General features: G+C 32.6%; 1 long non-coding RNA gene across 3 annotated transcripts in view; it reads right to left on the reverse strand.

Annotated features, from left to right (window-relative positions):
* LOC118201884 (uncharacterized) overlaps positions 1-15,959 on the reverse strand; it is a 52,868-nt gene extending 36,909 nt beyond the window's left edge. The window contains exons 1-2 of one of the 3 annotated variants that reach the window (XR_004760323.2): positions 15,857-15,959; positions 3,274-3,390 (exon numbers count right to left, since the gene is read on the reverse strand). This is a non-coding gene — a long non-coding RNA (uncharacterized LOC118201884). Of the gene's footprint in view, positions 1-3,273; positions 3,391-15,736 lie in introns of all 3 variants that reach the window. The other 2 variants (XR_004760325.2, XR_004760324.2) reach the window with 2 other exon arrangements.
* Between the last annotated feature and the right edge of the window lie 293 nt (positions 15,960-16,252).

Raw genomic sequence — 16,252 nt, forward strand, 5'->3', positions numbered from 1 at the left:
AGATTTAATTTCAGAACAACCTGTTTATTCAGAGGGGCTACTGTCCAAATTATTTGTATAAATACGAGGAAAATATACTGTGAATGAAGGCAGAAGAAAAGTTCTCGAATACTGATACCTGATCAGTATGAAATGAATTTTCTTTCCATAGCTCAAACTTTATGGAATCAGTCTGATTATCAGTGGAAGTAAAATGAAATATAATTTTCAAAAATTCAAATGAATTTTCATTAGCCACACTCAGAAACACATTTTATTAAATTAAGCAAAAATTTGCATTGATTAAGATTTATGTTTATTAAGCCATTATTAATATTTATTAAGCAAAGTTTGGCTAATAATGAAAGCGAACTGAAAATTTTTAATGAATACGACACTTTATGAAGTTATACTTGGAAACTCCTAAACGAATTTTCTCTGCGGTTACAAATACTTGCACGCTCCAAATTAGTTGAAGCCTATCCAGTTTCTTTATTTTTCTAAATACCGGTGGCAATATTAAATAAAGAAGAATTTGTATGTATGTATTTATGTTCCTCGCATTGTGGGAAAAAAGACAAAAGCGAGTCTTTTTGTGGGAAAAAAGACTCGCATTGTGGGAAAAAAGCCACCAAATTTTGCATACTTATAGTCCTCCACCCAGACATCGATATCTCGAAGACCGAATTTAGAATTTGCTTATTTTTATTGCATATTTTGCACAAATGTGATGAATATTTGTTTAACAAACTCAGCGATTTGAAAGCGAGAAGTGACAGCACTGTTCGAAATAAAACGTTTTAACCTCCAGCGTGCCAGACTGTTGCCATTTGGCAAAATGTAAGATATTTATTTTTCAGTTTTAATCAACAAACTCGACTATTAAAAGCAATGCGTTGCCTCTGCCTCAAATAGAATACTTATTATCTCCTCACACCAGTGAGTTGCCATTCAGTAAAGAGTAAGATATTTAATCTGCGTTCTTGAGTATGAAACCATTTAACTGAAAAGCAGTGAAGGCAGTGTCTGTTCGGGCCATTTGTTTTCGAAAAAATGATGCAGCGAATATAAAAAAGCATTCACTATCTAAGGATATGCTGTTTTTAAGTAATTCGTGATTTGCTCTTGAATTTTGTGTGGCGTAAGTGGGAAAGCGAAGCTTAATGATAATTCCAAATATATTTAAAAAATATGTTTTCAGGAATGATTCCAAGAGAAAGTTACTGACCTGTGATGCTCAGCGAGAGCATTAAAAAGACATCAAAAAACCTCTAGTATGACGTTAAAATCTCAATGCTTTCAGGAATTTTTTTTTTAATTTTTATTTATTTATCTAATTAGTTTTAATTTTTTTTTAAATTAGAACTCCAAACCGATGCTTTACATTTTGTATAACGAGGACTCGTTTGATGTTAAGATATAGGTGTTCCCAAATCTTCAAAAATTTACCATTCGATAACGTAAAATTTAATGCTTAGTTTCATGCAAGATACTCAGTTAAATTTCTTCATGAATAAGTATCACAGACTTTCCTGTGACTTTCTGTATGTATGAGGTGAACGCTAATCAGTTTGGTTTAGAACGCCCAGCGCGAAGAAATTCTTTGCCTTAAATGGAAATTCTTGTTTCTTTTGCCATAATCCTTTAAAAACAAATCTGAAAGAAGAACTTAACCTTCTTCCAAATGGTCTGTTAAGTTTTCTTATGCTCTGAGCTCAAAGTCTACCAGTCTACTGTTACACTTACTCCTACAAACCTCTTTATTTTTGTCTTTCTCACTTTATTAATTAAGCACCATTTTCTTCGCACTTACGCCAAGTAAAATTCAACAACAAAATTACAAACATTTTAAAAGCAGCAGTACTCGTTTAAAACTCCAGATATAGATAGTGTTACGTTTGGCATAAATTTGTTTGTTTTTTTTAGTCCAAAGGGGCTTTGTCCCTGAAGAACTATTATTTTAGTTTTGTGATTTTGCGTCGATTCACTACAAACGGCGAATCACTTTTCAAACTGTTGCCACAAAGTATTATTACCCAGTGTTATATTTAAAGAAATTAAATAATGAAAAATCTGCATAAATGTATGTATATGTCTCGGATTGTGATAAAACAACGGTACATAGAGCCATCAAATTTTCAAAGACGTAATCCTACTGTGAATATGGGCATGTGGAAGCCCAAAATTGAAATTTGGAATTAGTTTTATGATCGATTTCATATTTTGTAAAACTTTAACGAATTTTTGATTAACAAACTCAAGAATTTCAAAGCAAGCAATGGCAACGTTGTACAGAACAAACATTTTTATCTCCAGCGGATGAGACTGCGTATCCGAAATTCTAAAGATATGATCAATTTAAAACTATTTTACGATATTGCTCTTAAACTGAATTTTACGGTTCAAGTGCAAAGAACGTGATATTTAATAAATAAAGGTAACACATAAAATGTTAAAAGAACACCCCTTTGGACGTAATTTAAAATCTGAAATCTTCCAGATTTTCTTTATATACACACACACATATATATATATATATATATATATTATTATTATTATTATTTTCAGTCTTAATCCGTTCATCATATCAATGTACAGTTTTCTTACACAAGTGGCCTTACAAAACTGTTTTTGTCTTTTTATTATTAATGTTCTCTGCTTTTATATATTTAAATGTGACGTTCTTGGAGCTTACGGCACATAAAATTCGATTCAACAGCAAAATCATAAAATTTTTTAAACCAGCGAATTTCAGTTAAGCAGTCTCGCTATGCTGGAGATAAAAAATTTTTATTGCGTACAAGGTTGCTACTGCTCGCTTTGAAATCGTTGAGGTTTTAATCAAAAATTCATTGAAGTTTTACAAAATATGAAACAGATAATAAAACAAGTTCGAAATTCAAATTTCGGGCTTCCAGGTGCCATATTTCGGGTGGAGGACTACGTTATCCAGAAGTTGATGTTTCTAGGTGCCGTTGTTTTTTTACAATGAGGAAAACATTGATAAATTCATGAAGATTCTTATTTAATTTCTTTAAATATTATAAGGACGATATTATTTGGTGGCAACAATTTTAAAAATGTATCAACGCTTTTAGGGATTCGACGCAAAATGCCGTTTCGAGACTGATAATCCTTGTGGACTCAAGGACCTTTGGACTTAAAAACTGCATCGAATAATTTATACAGACTTTAGTTCGTTTTCGAAATTGATGTGGTCTTCTTTCTTAAAACAAGGAGAAAAACTAATGCACTTTTGGAAATATAATATAATTTCGAAAATAAGGTACAGACCTCATTAACTATTTTTTTAATTTCATGTCCTTGTGGACTTCTTTCAAATTCATCACAAAGTTCTCGAATTCTTGCTCCTTTCCGCCTTAACTCTTCTTTTCGCTACTTTCAGTAGGCCTAACAAATAGAAATAATTTACATTTATGAATAAATGTAAATAAAAATCTTTAAATATGTAAATTTTTACTTCAGTATTTGTCTAACGGTTCTTTTTTCATTTTTAAATAATGTTTTCTGCATTTTATATGAATGTATCAAATATTTTTTAATTGATTTACATCATGTAAGGGAATTCTTGAGATACATATAATTAGCTAAAATTGAATACTTAAGTATAATAATTTTTAATTTGCATGCAAGACAATAATGCATGACAAGATAATAATGCATGACAAGAAAGAAACACGATGTCCGAGAAGTTGGGAAGAGTGTGAAATAAGCTAATTCTCCCTGAAGTTTCAATATTATTTCGCTATCGTTTCAATTGCTCATTTTTGGTAATTTTCTTTAATATTGCTATAATTTTTATTTGCAATTTTTGTATCTCAATATTATACATTCCACTACTATTAGTTAGTGCTTGTAAGGCAATTTTTTCAGTCTCTTTCTATTTTACATACTTCAAATTCTTTTCAAAATAAGTTAACCTTTGGGTTTTATAAAATCAAATTTTATTTTACCTTTGGTTTTAATTTTTTTTCTTTTTTTTTTCCAATTATGACTTTGTAGATTGGAATTTACGTTGTCTTTAAATTGTAATTCTTAGTTTTCTTTGTTGGCATACTTAATTTTTACTTTACTGGAATTTGGGAGAATTTAGGAGAATAATAGAAGTAGTCCCCTTTCCTTCATTTGATTATGTTTAATTAAATCATTGCAGTCTAGCCGCAAGGTTCTTAAATAGGCCTCCCTTCCTTTTGTTTATGTTATTGTAGATATGTGGAAACGGTAAGTCTTGCAGTCATCAGACGGCATCACCTGACAGGAAAAACTCATCGACTGCGCATACAGAGGCAGACGAGGAGAGGTCAGACCACGCGAAGGTAGTGACAATGAACTTTCGATTTAAATCTGATCGTGAGCGCGAGTAGGCGCCTTGTGGCTGTGTAAACATATAAAGTGATCTAAAATTATCCTTGTGTTCAACTAGTGCGAGGAGACATTAATCCACTGTTAAATTCCAATTTAATCTGTAGTTTTTTACATAATTATTAAATGTTCTGTTGTGTAGAAAACAAAAGGATTCCTCATTGTTTACTGAGGGAGATCACCCTAAACTTCCCCCGCAGAAATCTAGGGGGCGTCTGTCCGAGATTCCAAGAAACAAGTAAGGTAAAGTACTGTTTTGTATCAATTTACCTTTGTAATCACTAGTGTTATAAATAATATGAAAAGCAAGATTTAAAAATAGTTGATTTGAAAAGAGTTAGGCCTAATAGTGCCGGCCTAAGTGACTGACATCAAAACTATTATTGAGAATGCTACACTGGTGAAATAAATTGAGAGAATTTTCATATTTTATCGAATTTCATGAAAAGAACTGAACTGAAGGAAAAACCACTGCTTCTAGATAAAAATGCATATCTTGTACGGCAAATACGTAAGCGTATACGTGTGTGTAGGCGGAGCCAGCTGAAAAACAGGCTTTATAAACGCGTGGAGGGTAGGACGAATTGCGTTCGCTAGCATACCTGGAAGAATTTCTTGGTGTTATCTTGCAGCAATCGGTTAAATTTGCATCGGAAACAGTAAAAATGAGTAACCACCAACGTTTAGATGATGGAATTCACCGACGAATTGTGGGGAGGCTAAAGGCAGGCCAATCGCAAGTCCAGATATGCAGAGAGTCTAATTTAACGCCCAGCGTCGTGTGTAACCTATGGAAACAGTTCCAGGATACTGGATCCATAGAAAGCCTGGGTAAGGTCGTCCAATAGCCACGAAGGCCAAAGAAGGTCACTATTTGTCCATTTTTAGCGAGGCGTAACAGAGAGGCTACAGCTTCTCAGCTCTTTCAGGACCTGTATGCAGTCACAGGAGCCCGTGTAACAAGGGTGACTGTTTCCAAAAGACTGAATGAGAGAGGGTTGTTTGCCAGGAGACCGCCTGTTTGCGTCCCGCTCACGTCTACGGAAAGGAGAGTCCGGTTAGCATGGTGCAGGCAGCATAGTGATTGGAATATGAAGCAGTGGGCGACCGTCCTGTTCACCGACGAGTCCCGTTTTACCCTAAACACCGATTCTCGCCGTACTTTCATATGGAGAGACACAGGGACCCGGTACCTACCCTCCAATGTCCACGAAATCAACGATTATGGCGATGTCGGTGTAATGGTCTGGGCAGGCATCATGTTGGATGGCCGCACACCTCTCCACGTCTTTGACAGAGGCTCTGTGTCTGGTGTGAAGTATAGGGATGAGGTCTTGGAGCCCTATGTTCGCCTTTTCCGGGTTGCAGTGGGCCCCCGAGTTCATCTTACAGGACGATAACGAGAGGCCACATAGAGCTGTTCTTGTCGAAGAATTTCTCGAGAGTGAGGATATTCGCCGGATAGATTAATTAGCCAGGTCTGTCTCCAGACCTCAACCCTATAAATCATGTCTGGTACGCTCTGGGGAGGGCAATTGTAACTCGCAATCCTCCTCCTAGAACCATCCAGGAACTGAAAACAGCGTTGCTGAATGAGGGGGACCAGTTGCCACAGGCACTGATAAACTGCCTTATTTCCAGTATGACATCACACTGCGAGGCCTGTATGGCTGTAAGAGGGGACCATACCCCTTATTAACCCATCTCTTTTGTGTCTTCTGCAACCGCTATTTCAGACCTTCAGACTCCCATGAGTGTTACACACGAACATATGTGTCTATTATAACTGTTGAATGTTTGTTTTGTTTGTATTATGCCAACCTATGTTCACACCAAATTTTATTAAAATCTGTCCCGTAGTTCTTGAGATCGTAGATCAAATATGAAAATTCTCTTAATTTCTTTCATCAGTGTAGTATTTACAAAACTGACTCTGAAATTTTCCCAGAATTATTAAAGCTGTTGCAGAGGGTCACAAGAACAAAGTGACTGAAGAACAGTCAAAATTAAAGAGCGAAAAAATTAAGTTAGTTCAGCTTGAGAATAATATCGAGCTTCATAAACTGAACCTACAATCGGCCGGTGAAAATGCCGATTGTGCTTTGTTTACAGATTCTGAACCAGTATCGCGAAAGCTACTTGGTATTTCCTAATCATTTAAAGTATTTGTGTTAAATATAGCATTGCACCTGAATATTGAGCACGGAACACATATGACTCTGTGACTTTGTAAATTATGATTAAGTGCTTTGAATATTTATTATAAAATCTTCTTAACAATTATGAAAAATCTACTTCTTGGCTTAAAAACGAACTTACTTCAGCTGATATGAATATCTCTTTTCTAGGCTTTTTAATTATGTGTTGAATAGTGAATCGAGTATTAACTAAAAATCAAAAAACAGGCTGAAAACAATGGATAGTGTTACAATCGAACAGTGAAAAATAAGCAGTGAACGATGAATAAGGGGAAAAAGTAAATAGGGATATTCTTTGAATTCTTACTCTGAATGATGAGCAGTATACTGTAACTTTTTGCTATGAAGTAGGATGGATTTTTATTTTGTATTTAAATTCGAATATGTATACTGAACTATGAATAGAATTGAACTGCACTATGACTGCTTCTAAAAATGAACAATATCTTGCACTCAGAACAGATATGTGTGTGTGATAATAGCAAAGCCTCGAGGGCTATCTGCCTAAAGGGAGGGATGCCTTCGTGGAGGACTTTCTAAGGGAAACTGGCTCGTATACACGTTACACATGGGAAAACCACGAAAACGCCCATGCAGCGAGCCCGTTCGCGGGATTCGAACCTCGGACCGAACTACCAGTGTTTAGCGACTTTACCGCTCGGCCGCTGGTGGGCCTTCACTCAAAACAGAATAGTGGTACTTAAGGAAAATCCCGTCGGCCACAAGAGACGGCGCCAATTGCGCCAACCCCTCCCCCCAAAAAAACCCATATTTACAAAATACAAGAAAAAACGTTCTATTCTTATATTTCTTTCAAATTTATTATATTATTATTTATTTATATTTAACTTTTCATTATAAATTTCCATTATTTTTTTATTAAAGAGATATGCTGTAAAAGCGCTTATTTTCGCTAGGTTTTAATTGTCGCGAGGAAAGTTATTCTCAGGTAATTATTCCAATTTCAGTCTTGTCACTTAACTCTAATTCCTCTTTTCCCCATTCAATAGTCGTCAGTTCTCTGCGCCAACTATAAATGAATCGGAGCGCAGTCAAAATGAAATAGTAGAACCCTCGAACCACATGCTGTTTCGAATTGACACTCGCTTCGCACAACGTTGCAGCGCCATTGCTTCTCAGTTTTTAAATAAAGCGCCATTCCGTAGCCATTAACACATTTTTTGAGGCCGGTAAGATTCCATAACTCTGGAAATATTCAACAGCATGCTCTTCTGTAGTAGGCAGGTTCCAAATTTTAATCTTTTTTTTTTTTTTTTCGAAAATCCGTGATAGAGGGAGGAAAATGAGTCTTTACTCAAGAATAATAACTAACATGTGTGATCAAGGTTATACCAAACCCAACGTGTTTGAAGAAGGCTTTCCATTTTTGGGGAAACATCGCATAGTTTGGCTTCTTTTCGTTAATGGCAAAAATGGTCCACAGTACCCAGAATAGTTATATCGAACAATGAATAAAATCGAATTTTGATATATTTGTTTTTAAAGAACGAACTTTAGAACTATTTTTACATGACGGCACTTTCAAAATTCCATACAATCATAGTTTTAAAATTTTATCACTCAGTTGTATATGTAGCAATGCCTGTCTTTATATTCTCAGACTGTTATTTTTCTTGCATTGATGTATTAATTTTACCCTGAATATGTATTCTTTTTGAAACTTTGATATTTGAAAATAAATATTCTCAGACTGTTATTTTTCTTGCATTGATGTATTAATTTTACCCTGAATATGTATTCTTTTTGAAACTTTGATATTTGAAAATAAACTGATCTCTGGATCCATTTGGCTGGGCCTAGCGGATAGTGGATTCCCCCGCACGGTGATCAATTTGTTGACAGTCATTCAATGGCGGTAGACGGTGCGGTGACCTACCCCTCAGAGGCCGGAAGCTCTGCATTTTTGTTTTCAGCGCTTGAAAAAGCTTTTTCTAAAGAAAGGAGTACCAACTGAGTTAAAGTGAGAGGTGTCGAGTAATTTATAAGGTGATAAATGTAATCATATTTTATCGTATGCACGTATGCTTCTGAACAAGACATTGCGGATTATGATAAATTAAAATCGCTAATCTTATCGTCATTGGTCGGAAATTGGTTGACTTTACAAGGGAAACAAACTAATCCCCGTTCAATGAACAATAATTAATAAATGCGAAGGTAATAAACGCTCTTGTACTAAGCAAATGATTGCTGAAAACAGTTCCATCTCCCCCTCCCAAAAAATAGAAATCTGGACTTCGCTCAAGAAAACAATCAAACTGCCTGTTGAAATCAATTTATCCATTTAAATACAAATGAGAAAGATATCACTTTCAGACACCTTCAGGGGAAGATGACGATCGTCAGACTTATTCTGTTCAGTGTGTCTTTTAGCGTAACATCCAAACTTCTGCTTTTGAAGGGAACTGAAAGCTTCATAATCTATGCAGTTTTATAAGTGCCACCGATTTGAACACGGTCAGTCCGAATCTTTTAATAATAGGAATTATTTGAAATGTGCAAGTGAACAGTTTACATAAGAAAATTTAAAAAAAAAAAAAAAAAGGAAAGAAAGAAAATGTTAAGTGTCTTCGCTCTCTTAAAGCCCATCCAACCAATTTCTAAGATTTCAAGTTTCCAGAAAGTTGCGTAATTTATTTTATTGCCGCCTTTATCAGCAGTCTCTCGAGAGGAATTTCTACTCGACTGGTACTTAAAAAATGCCCCCATGGCACAAAGATACTATGCATTATTATAATGTAAACTTCGCATTCATTTACTAAAGGAATATTGATTATATTATCTCCTAATATAAATTTATTAGAATGTATCAAAATGAGGGAACCCATAAGTAGAAAGTTTAATTCCGAAAATTGTTTTTTAAGGAACTTGAATGTAAGTCATGAAAAACACTTTTTAAGGGGACTTATATTTAAATCATGAATAACAAAATTTCAAACTTTGAAAAAGAAATTAAAAATTAAAAAACAAGTAATTATAGCTATTGATCGGAAATTAGTTGAATTTTCAAGGGGAACAAACCAACTCCCGTTCAATGAACAATAAGTAATAAATGCGAAGGTGTTTCGTCTTTTACTCAAGTAAGAATGATGATACCAATCTGGCAAATTAAGTTAAGCCAAAATTGTAGTTCCATGAAGTGATGGGATTTATAGCCAAAGTAGAGTATCAAAGAACATTCTGAATGAAGCATTTTTGCTAATACAATATTCTTTAGAAATTTTGAGTGAAAAGCCAATTTATGTAATAAAATTTACAAGATACTTGAGCTAATGTCTCCCCCGATACCTTCGCTTTTATGCATGTCAATTCAAGACTATTATTAAAAAAATAAACATAATAAACTGTTATCTTAACTGGAATTCTGAAATAAAACTCAAAGTAATTGAAATAAATATTAGAAACATAAGAAACATAACTATCCTATCTTTGCAAAAACAAATCAAATAAAAGTTGAAAAATTGAAATTTATATAATAAGAAATAAGGAAATGTAAAATGTGAAGTGAACATGAAATGTAAAAGGGAAGAAAATGCATTAATTAACTTCTTTCTAATCTTTCTTCTTAATTAACTTCTTTCTAGTGGAATGTCGGTAAAGTGCTCTCTTCTGCGTCTTACTCAGAAGAGGTGTGTCCGAAATTCCATTATCATTATCGGCAGTGGGGATACTTTGAATTATTACAGGCGGTGAACCTTTGAGAATATATACAACATACTTTGAACCTATTCTTATGTTATAAGCTGAGAATTATTCATCTGAATTGTACACGATTTCATTCAAATACCAGCCATACACATTAATACCATACTAAATTCTGAAATTTTCAGGGCTTTGGACTGCAATTTCGAAGTCAGGTTCAAGTCTCGTTTAAGAAGCTGAACTATATATTACCTAATTTCTAAATTTATGATTAATTCTAATATGGATAATAATGGATAATTTCTAAATATTTGAAAGAAATTACTTTGAATTTGCGTTATGATTTGAGCTAAAAAGAAGATCTTTGTATATGTCACAAAAGTTGCGTAAGTTTAATAAAATTAAGCAATTTTAGATTTGTAAAACTTATTAAAATCCCTTACATTTTTCTCTTCATTCCAGCTCATTCCTACTTCGAGAATCATGCAGAATTAAGTGGCATTATTAATCAGTTAATATTGTTTTAAATAATATTAATTTCGGCATCAATTATCATTTGTTTAATAAAATAATTTTTACATAATTATACTTATGTCTTTAATAAAATTAAAGAGTTTAAGATTTATTAAAATCAAAAAATTCTGTTATGTTTTGCTATTATCATTCCAGCTCAATCCTACTCGGATAATCATGCAAATTTATGTGGGATTATTAATTAGTTAATATTATTTAATTAAAGTTAATTACAGCATTAATTATTATTTATTTAAGTGGACGTAGTAAATGCTACCATGTAATAAAATTGCTAGGAATGTCGAGTTATTTGGTAGTTTCGGTGTTATCTCATAGAGTAGGTTATTAAAATCATAGCACAGGACTTAAATGAGATGTTGTGTCTAGCATATTAAACCCTGATATGCTGTGTTATGTTCGGATTTGGATAGCGGAAATAGGACTAAGAAAGCATTTCTTGAATGAGACAGAAATAACTGAAAGACAGCATGTTGAGAGGATGATCATTTTTCATTTGATGTCTTGCGGAAAGGATTTTCACTGTTTAAAACTTGATATGCAACCAAGTAAGCATGCAGTAAAAGATAACAATTCATAAAATTCTATATCTCTTACCAATTAAAATGAATAATAAAAAACAGGTGAGTAGGGCTCCACCCGGGGAAAAAAATCTGAAAGGTTTCAGATTTTAAATTACGTTCAAAGGGGCATTTTTTAACGTTTTTTTGTGTTACCCTTATTTATAAAATATCATGTTCTTCGCCCTTAAAAAAATTCAATTCAACAGCAATATCACACAATAATTTAAAAAGAGCATAACCTTAGAATACACAGTCTTGTGCGCTGGAGATAAAAATGATCTTGAATGAAAGAGATTGCTTTCGAATGACGTTGAAATTATTTTCTTTGCAGTTCCTTTTCAATAGATTGAAATCCAGTTATCCTCAAATCATAGAAATCTTTTGTACGATCTTTGTTTAAAAAATGTTTTATGTGTATTTCGTCCGGGATATTTAGACATTCCCACTAGCAACTGCATGCTTGTACTTGCGAATATTCAGAAATATACAATATTCTAAAATATTGAGTATTCTTATTTATTTTATAACTTAGATATTTATTTAGAATGAAGCAAGTGTTACCTGTATGGCATTCCACATTTTAAATCTATACTTTAAATCATTTTAAGAAAAATAGGTGTTTACACTGCTAGCCGCCTAAAATATTAATTATATAAAGAAAATATGCGTAATCATTTTATTGAGCCAGTGCAATTTCATAAAAAAGTGTTTAATGGTTTCAATAAGGCAAGTTATTGAAACCCTTATCATTGTTTTAAATTCTTTCCGTTTGAATTATTGAAATTAAAAAGTAAAAAAAAAAAAAAAAATAAGGTTAAGAACTGCGTGTGCTGCTTTCAAATCTCTTGGTTTGTTAATTAGTCACAGATAAAATTCAAAATAGAATCACGTATGTTTTGTCGAATGGCAAAACATTGGCGCGTTGAATATAACAACATTTTATTTTAGGCAGTGGCAACATACTGCTTTTCAATAAACGATTAATAAAAAGTGGCTCGTGATTAAAATTTAAAGATAATGAATTATCTTATTTACATATTAGATAATTAATTTTCTTATTATCTTATGTATTACTGAAGAAAATATATGTAAGTCTCTAATAAATCAGACTGGATCGAACTTAAAGTAATAAACAGAGAACGTTATTTCCCACTTATTGACGAACACCAAAAACGAACTAAAACATATACATAATCATGACATCACAGTTTCTTTTTACAAATAAAGATTGCTGCCATCTATTGGCGATCGGAGGACACATAGTAAACTTATATTTAACAATTACCATTTTTACTAAATGGCAACAATCTGGCGCACTAGAGACAAAATTGCTATATTTCGAGCAGTTTTGCTGCTGCTCGCTTTCAAATCGCTAAATTTGTTAAACAAAAATTCATTAGATTTTCACATAATATGAGATAAGTCAAAAACAGTTGTACAGTATTAGTTTTTTTTTTTTTTTTTTTTTTTTTTTTTTTTTTAAATGCTGAAGAATTGAAAAATGGGCAATGCCCTCGCCGGGACTTGAACCTGGACTTCCCAAATAGGCACCAAGTGTGCTACCGTTGCACCACGAAGGCATGCAGAAGAAGGGAGAAAATACCTTATAGAGTTTTGAAATTCAAAATTCGGGCTTCCAGACGCACATTTCTGTGTACAGCCATATGTTCAAAATTTGGTGGCGCTAGATATTGCAGAGTTTCCACAATGCTAAGAACATGCACACATACACTATAATACTTCAAGATGTTTCATTATTTATTGATTGAAGATTTTTTATTATTTATAATCATTCTTCAATCATTCCTTGAAAATATGCTGCTAAAACCTAAAAATAAATTAAGTTTTATAGTCCATCGATTCCTATCTGAATCAAGTACATCACTGGTTTGACTGTTAATTTAATTTACATAATCATTATATTCTCTTGTATTACATTGTTTACATAAATGTTCTCACACCGTATTCCTATTTCTAAAAGTAATGTTACACGAAAAGCAAAGAAAATGTTTCATTTATTTTTATTAGTATTTCAGTAGGAAACAATAATAATTAATAAACTACTTTAATATTCCATTAGAATATGGAAATAAAAAAGTATATTTTTATCTTTCATAAAAAAGGCAAAATATATTTTGTCCCTCATCAGAAATGCAAATTCTTGCCGTCACACAGAGCATATTTTTAATGTAAATACAGATTAGAAAATTCATATTTCTTAGTTTTTAATAAATTTTAACATTTATTTTGCATGAAAACATTTACCACAATATTCCCGTAATAATTTCCATCCTGCTTTAAGTGTATTTATATGGGTATCTACGTAGGATTTTGATTATTTTTAGAGATTGGACAAATACAAAATTTTCTGGAATACGAATCTTAAATTTTCTCGAAATCTTTTAGTCTCAAAGATCATGTAAGAATAATACAGTGTAGGAAAAAACATCTTTCCTAATATTTAAAAGTTATTAATTAAAGTAATATTTGAAATCCACCTTTAAACGAAAACGAATTTAAGAATACACAATTTTTTTAAATTATACATGGATATACTAATACAATACAAACGAAGTTTAGTTAATGAAGTATATAATTCAAACTTTTAAAACTTCAATTTTAGTTTCGGCATATAAACGGAAAAAATGATTACAGTAACAGTTCTTATTTTTTACTGGTACTCAGACTATTTCAAATCAAAGCAACGGTAAAGTAGAGAGGTTTATTTCTAGACTTTTTAGACTTTTCTGAAAATAATCTAGCATTTCATGTGGAGGAAAACTCATGGAATGCTAGATTATTTTCAGAAAACTGAAGGGAATTTTAAATCAAAGGAACAGTAAGGTTTATTTCCAGAATTAAGACGGACGAAAACTACACATGAAATACTACATTATTTTTCAGAAAATTGAAGGATATTTTCAAAGGAACGATAAAGTAGAGAGGTTTATTTCCTGAGTTAGCACAAGTGAAAACTACACACGGTATGCTAGATTATTTTCAGAAAATTGAAAGGTATTTTAAATCAAAGCAACGGTAAAGTAGAGAGGTTCATTTCCAGAATTAACACGGATGAAAACTATACATGGAAACCTAGATTATTTTCAGAAAAGTGAAGGGTATTTTCAATCAAAGCAACGGTAAAGTAGAGAGGTGTATTTCGAGAAATAACACAGATAAAAACCCCACATGAAATGCTAGATTATTTTCAAAAAATTGAAAGGTATTTTAAATCAAAGCAACGGTAAAGTAGAGAGGTTCATTTCCAGAATTAACACGGATGAAAACTATACATGGAAACCTAGATTATTTTCAGAAAAATGAAGGGTATTTTCAATCAAAGCAACGGTAAAGTAGAGAGGTGTATTTCGAGAAATAACACAGATAAAAACCCCACATGAAATGCTAGATTATTTTCAGAAAATTGAAAGGTATTTTAAATCAAAGCAACGGTAAAGTAGAGATGTTTATTTCCTGAATTAACGTAGATGAAAACTACGCAAGGAATGCTAGGTTATTTGCAGGAAATTAAGCATGTACCACTTAAAGTCACTACAAGATGATATCTATCGAATTTGTTTAAGTCCATAGAACAACCATGTTCTTTAATTAGAATACTTGTATTTGATTCAGTAAAGAATTTAATAAATGGAGGAGTTCTTTTGAAATTTTGGAAAACACACTGTTACACATAGAGATTTACTGTGTTTTAAAAATTAATAAATAATTTGGAGACTTTTTAAAATATTAGGCTTCTTCCAGTTGCGACATGTACAACCGTATAAATCAATTCCTTTTTATAATCAAACATTCCAAATTTTGGAGCGCGAAAGCTAGGAGTTGAGTTTCGAAACCTTTTCAAGGGTGGTAAAACTCTAAGATTCGAATGTCGCATCAAAATTCCGCAATTCAATACCTAGAATTTACGAATACGTTTTATTTTCCGTTTCTTGGTGCCCAGATGGTATAGTGATTAGGGAATCCTAGTACTATACCAAGGGGCCCGGGTTCGAATTCCGGAGAAGGCCATGTTTGTTTTAAATTTCCGTCCTTTCCTTAGAGGTAACGGTGGCGCCTGTTAGGTGCCTCCACAATAAAATGACCACCACGTCCGACCTTAAAGTGTGGCCAGTGTCGAAAAAAGGCAAAATAGTGCCCGCCATGCAAAAACAAAAAAGACAAAATAGTGCCCGCCACGCAAAAATAAATAAATAAATAAATAAATAAATAAATAATAAAATAAAAAAAAATTCTTTTATCTTTGTTTAGTTTGGGGTTATTAAAGCTTTTATGCATTTTCTAAACATAAAAAAAGTCCCTTTTTTTGCACGGGCTTACGTGCATATATTTGTAAGAAATTAGATAAGCACAAAGATGCACATTTAAGCAAAATGCCGTATGGAAATAAAATGCACTTACTTCGCAGTTTAATTGAAGGAATTAACAGTTACAATTACAGTTCTAATTGAAGGAAGAGAGTAAATGCACTTACTAATCTGACGTCGCATTCAAGGCTCATAAAATGAGGAACATGCTTACCGTTCAGTTCTTTTTGTTAATTATGCCTCTGAATGCATCTCATTCGAATGTGTCCACTCGCACAAGAAATGGATGAATATCTCGTTTCCTTATCGAATTTGTGAGTGCCGTTATCAAAATGCTTTAATAATCAAACATCAGGATGTTTTTTGTTTATCTCACGTATCTATCTATAACTACTAACCCTTGGATGGTTGCACTGTCTTTTAATCATGAAAATTATCGCCAGCAGCACAAAGACACTTTTGCTGAAATTCTTTTAATATGCTACTACTATTAATTAAATAAAACAATCCACACCTTTCTTGCTGTTATTATTCATTTTAATTTTGTAGAAATTATTTAAAGTTAGTTTTCCTCGAATAGTTTCAAAATAATATATTACATAATATTTGT

The sequence above is a fragment of the Stegodyphus dumicola genome, chromosome 1, assembly GCF_044657685.1.
Source record: "Stegodyphus dumicola isolate Sdum_Otavi_A_Nest chromosome 1, ASM4465768v1".
Classification (NCBI taxonomy): domain Eukaryota; kingdom Metazoa; phylum Arthropoda; class Arachnida; order Araneae; family Eresidae; genus Stegodyphus; species Stegodyphus dumicola.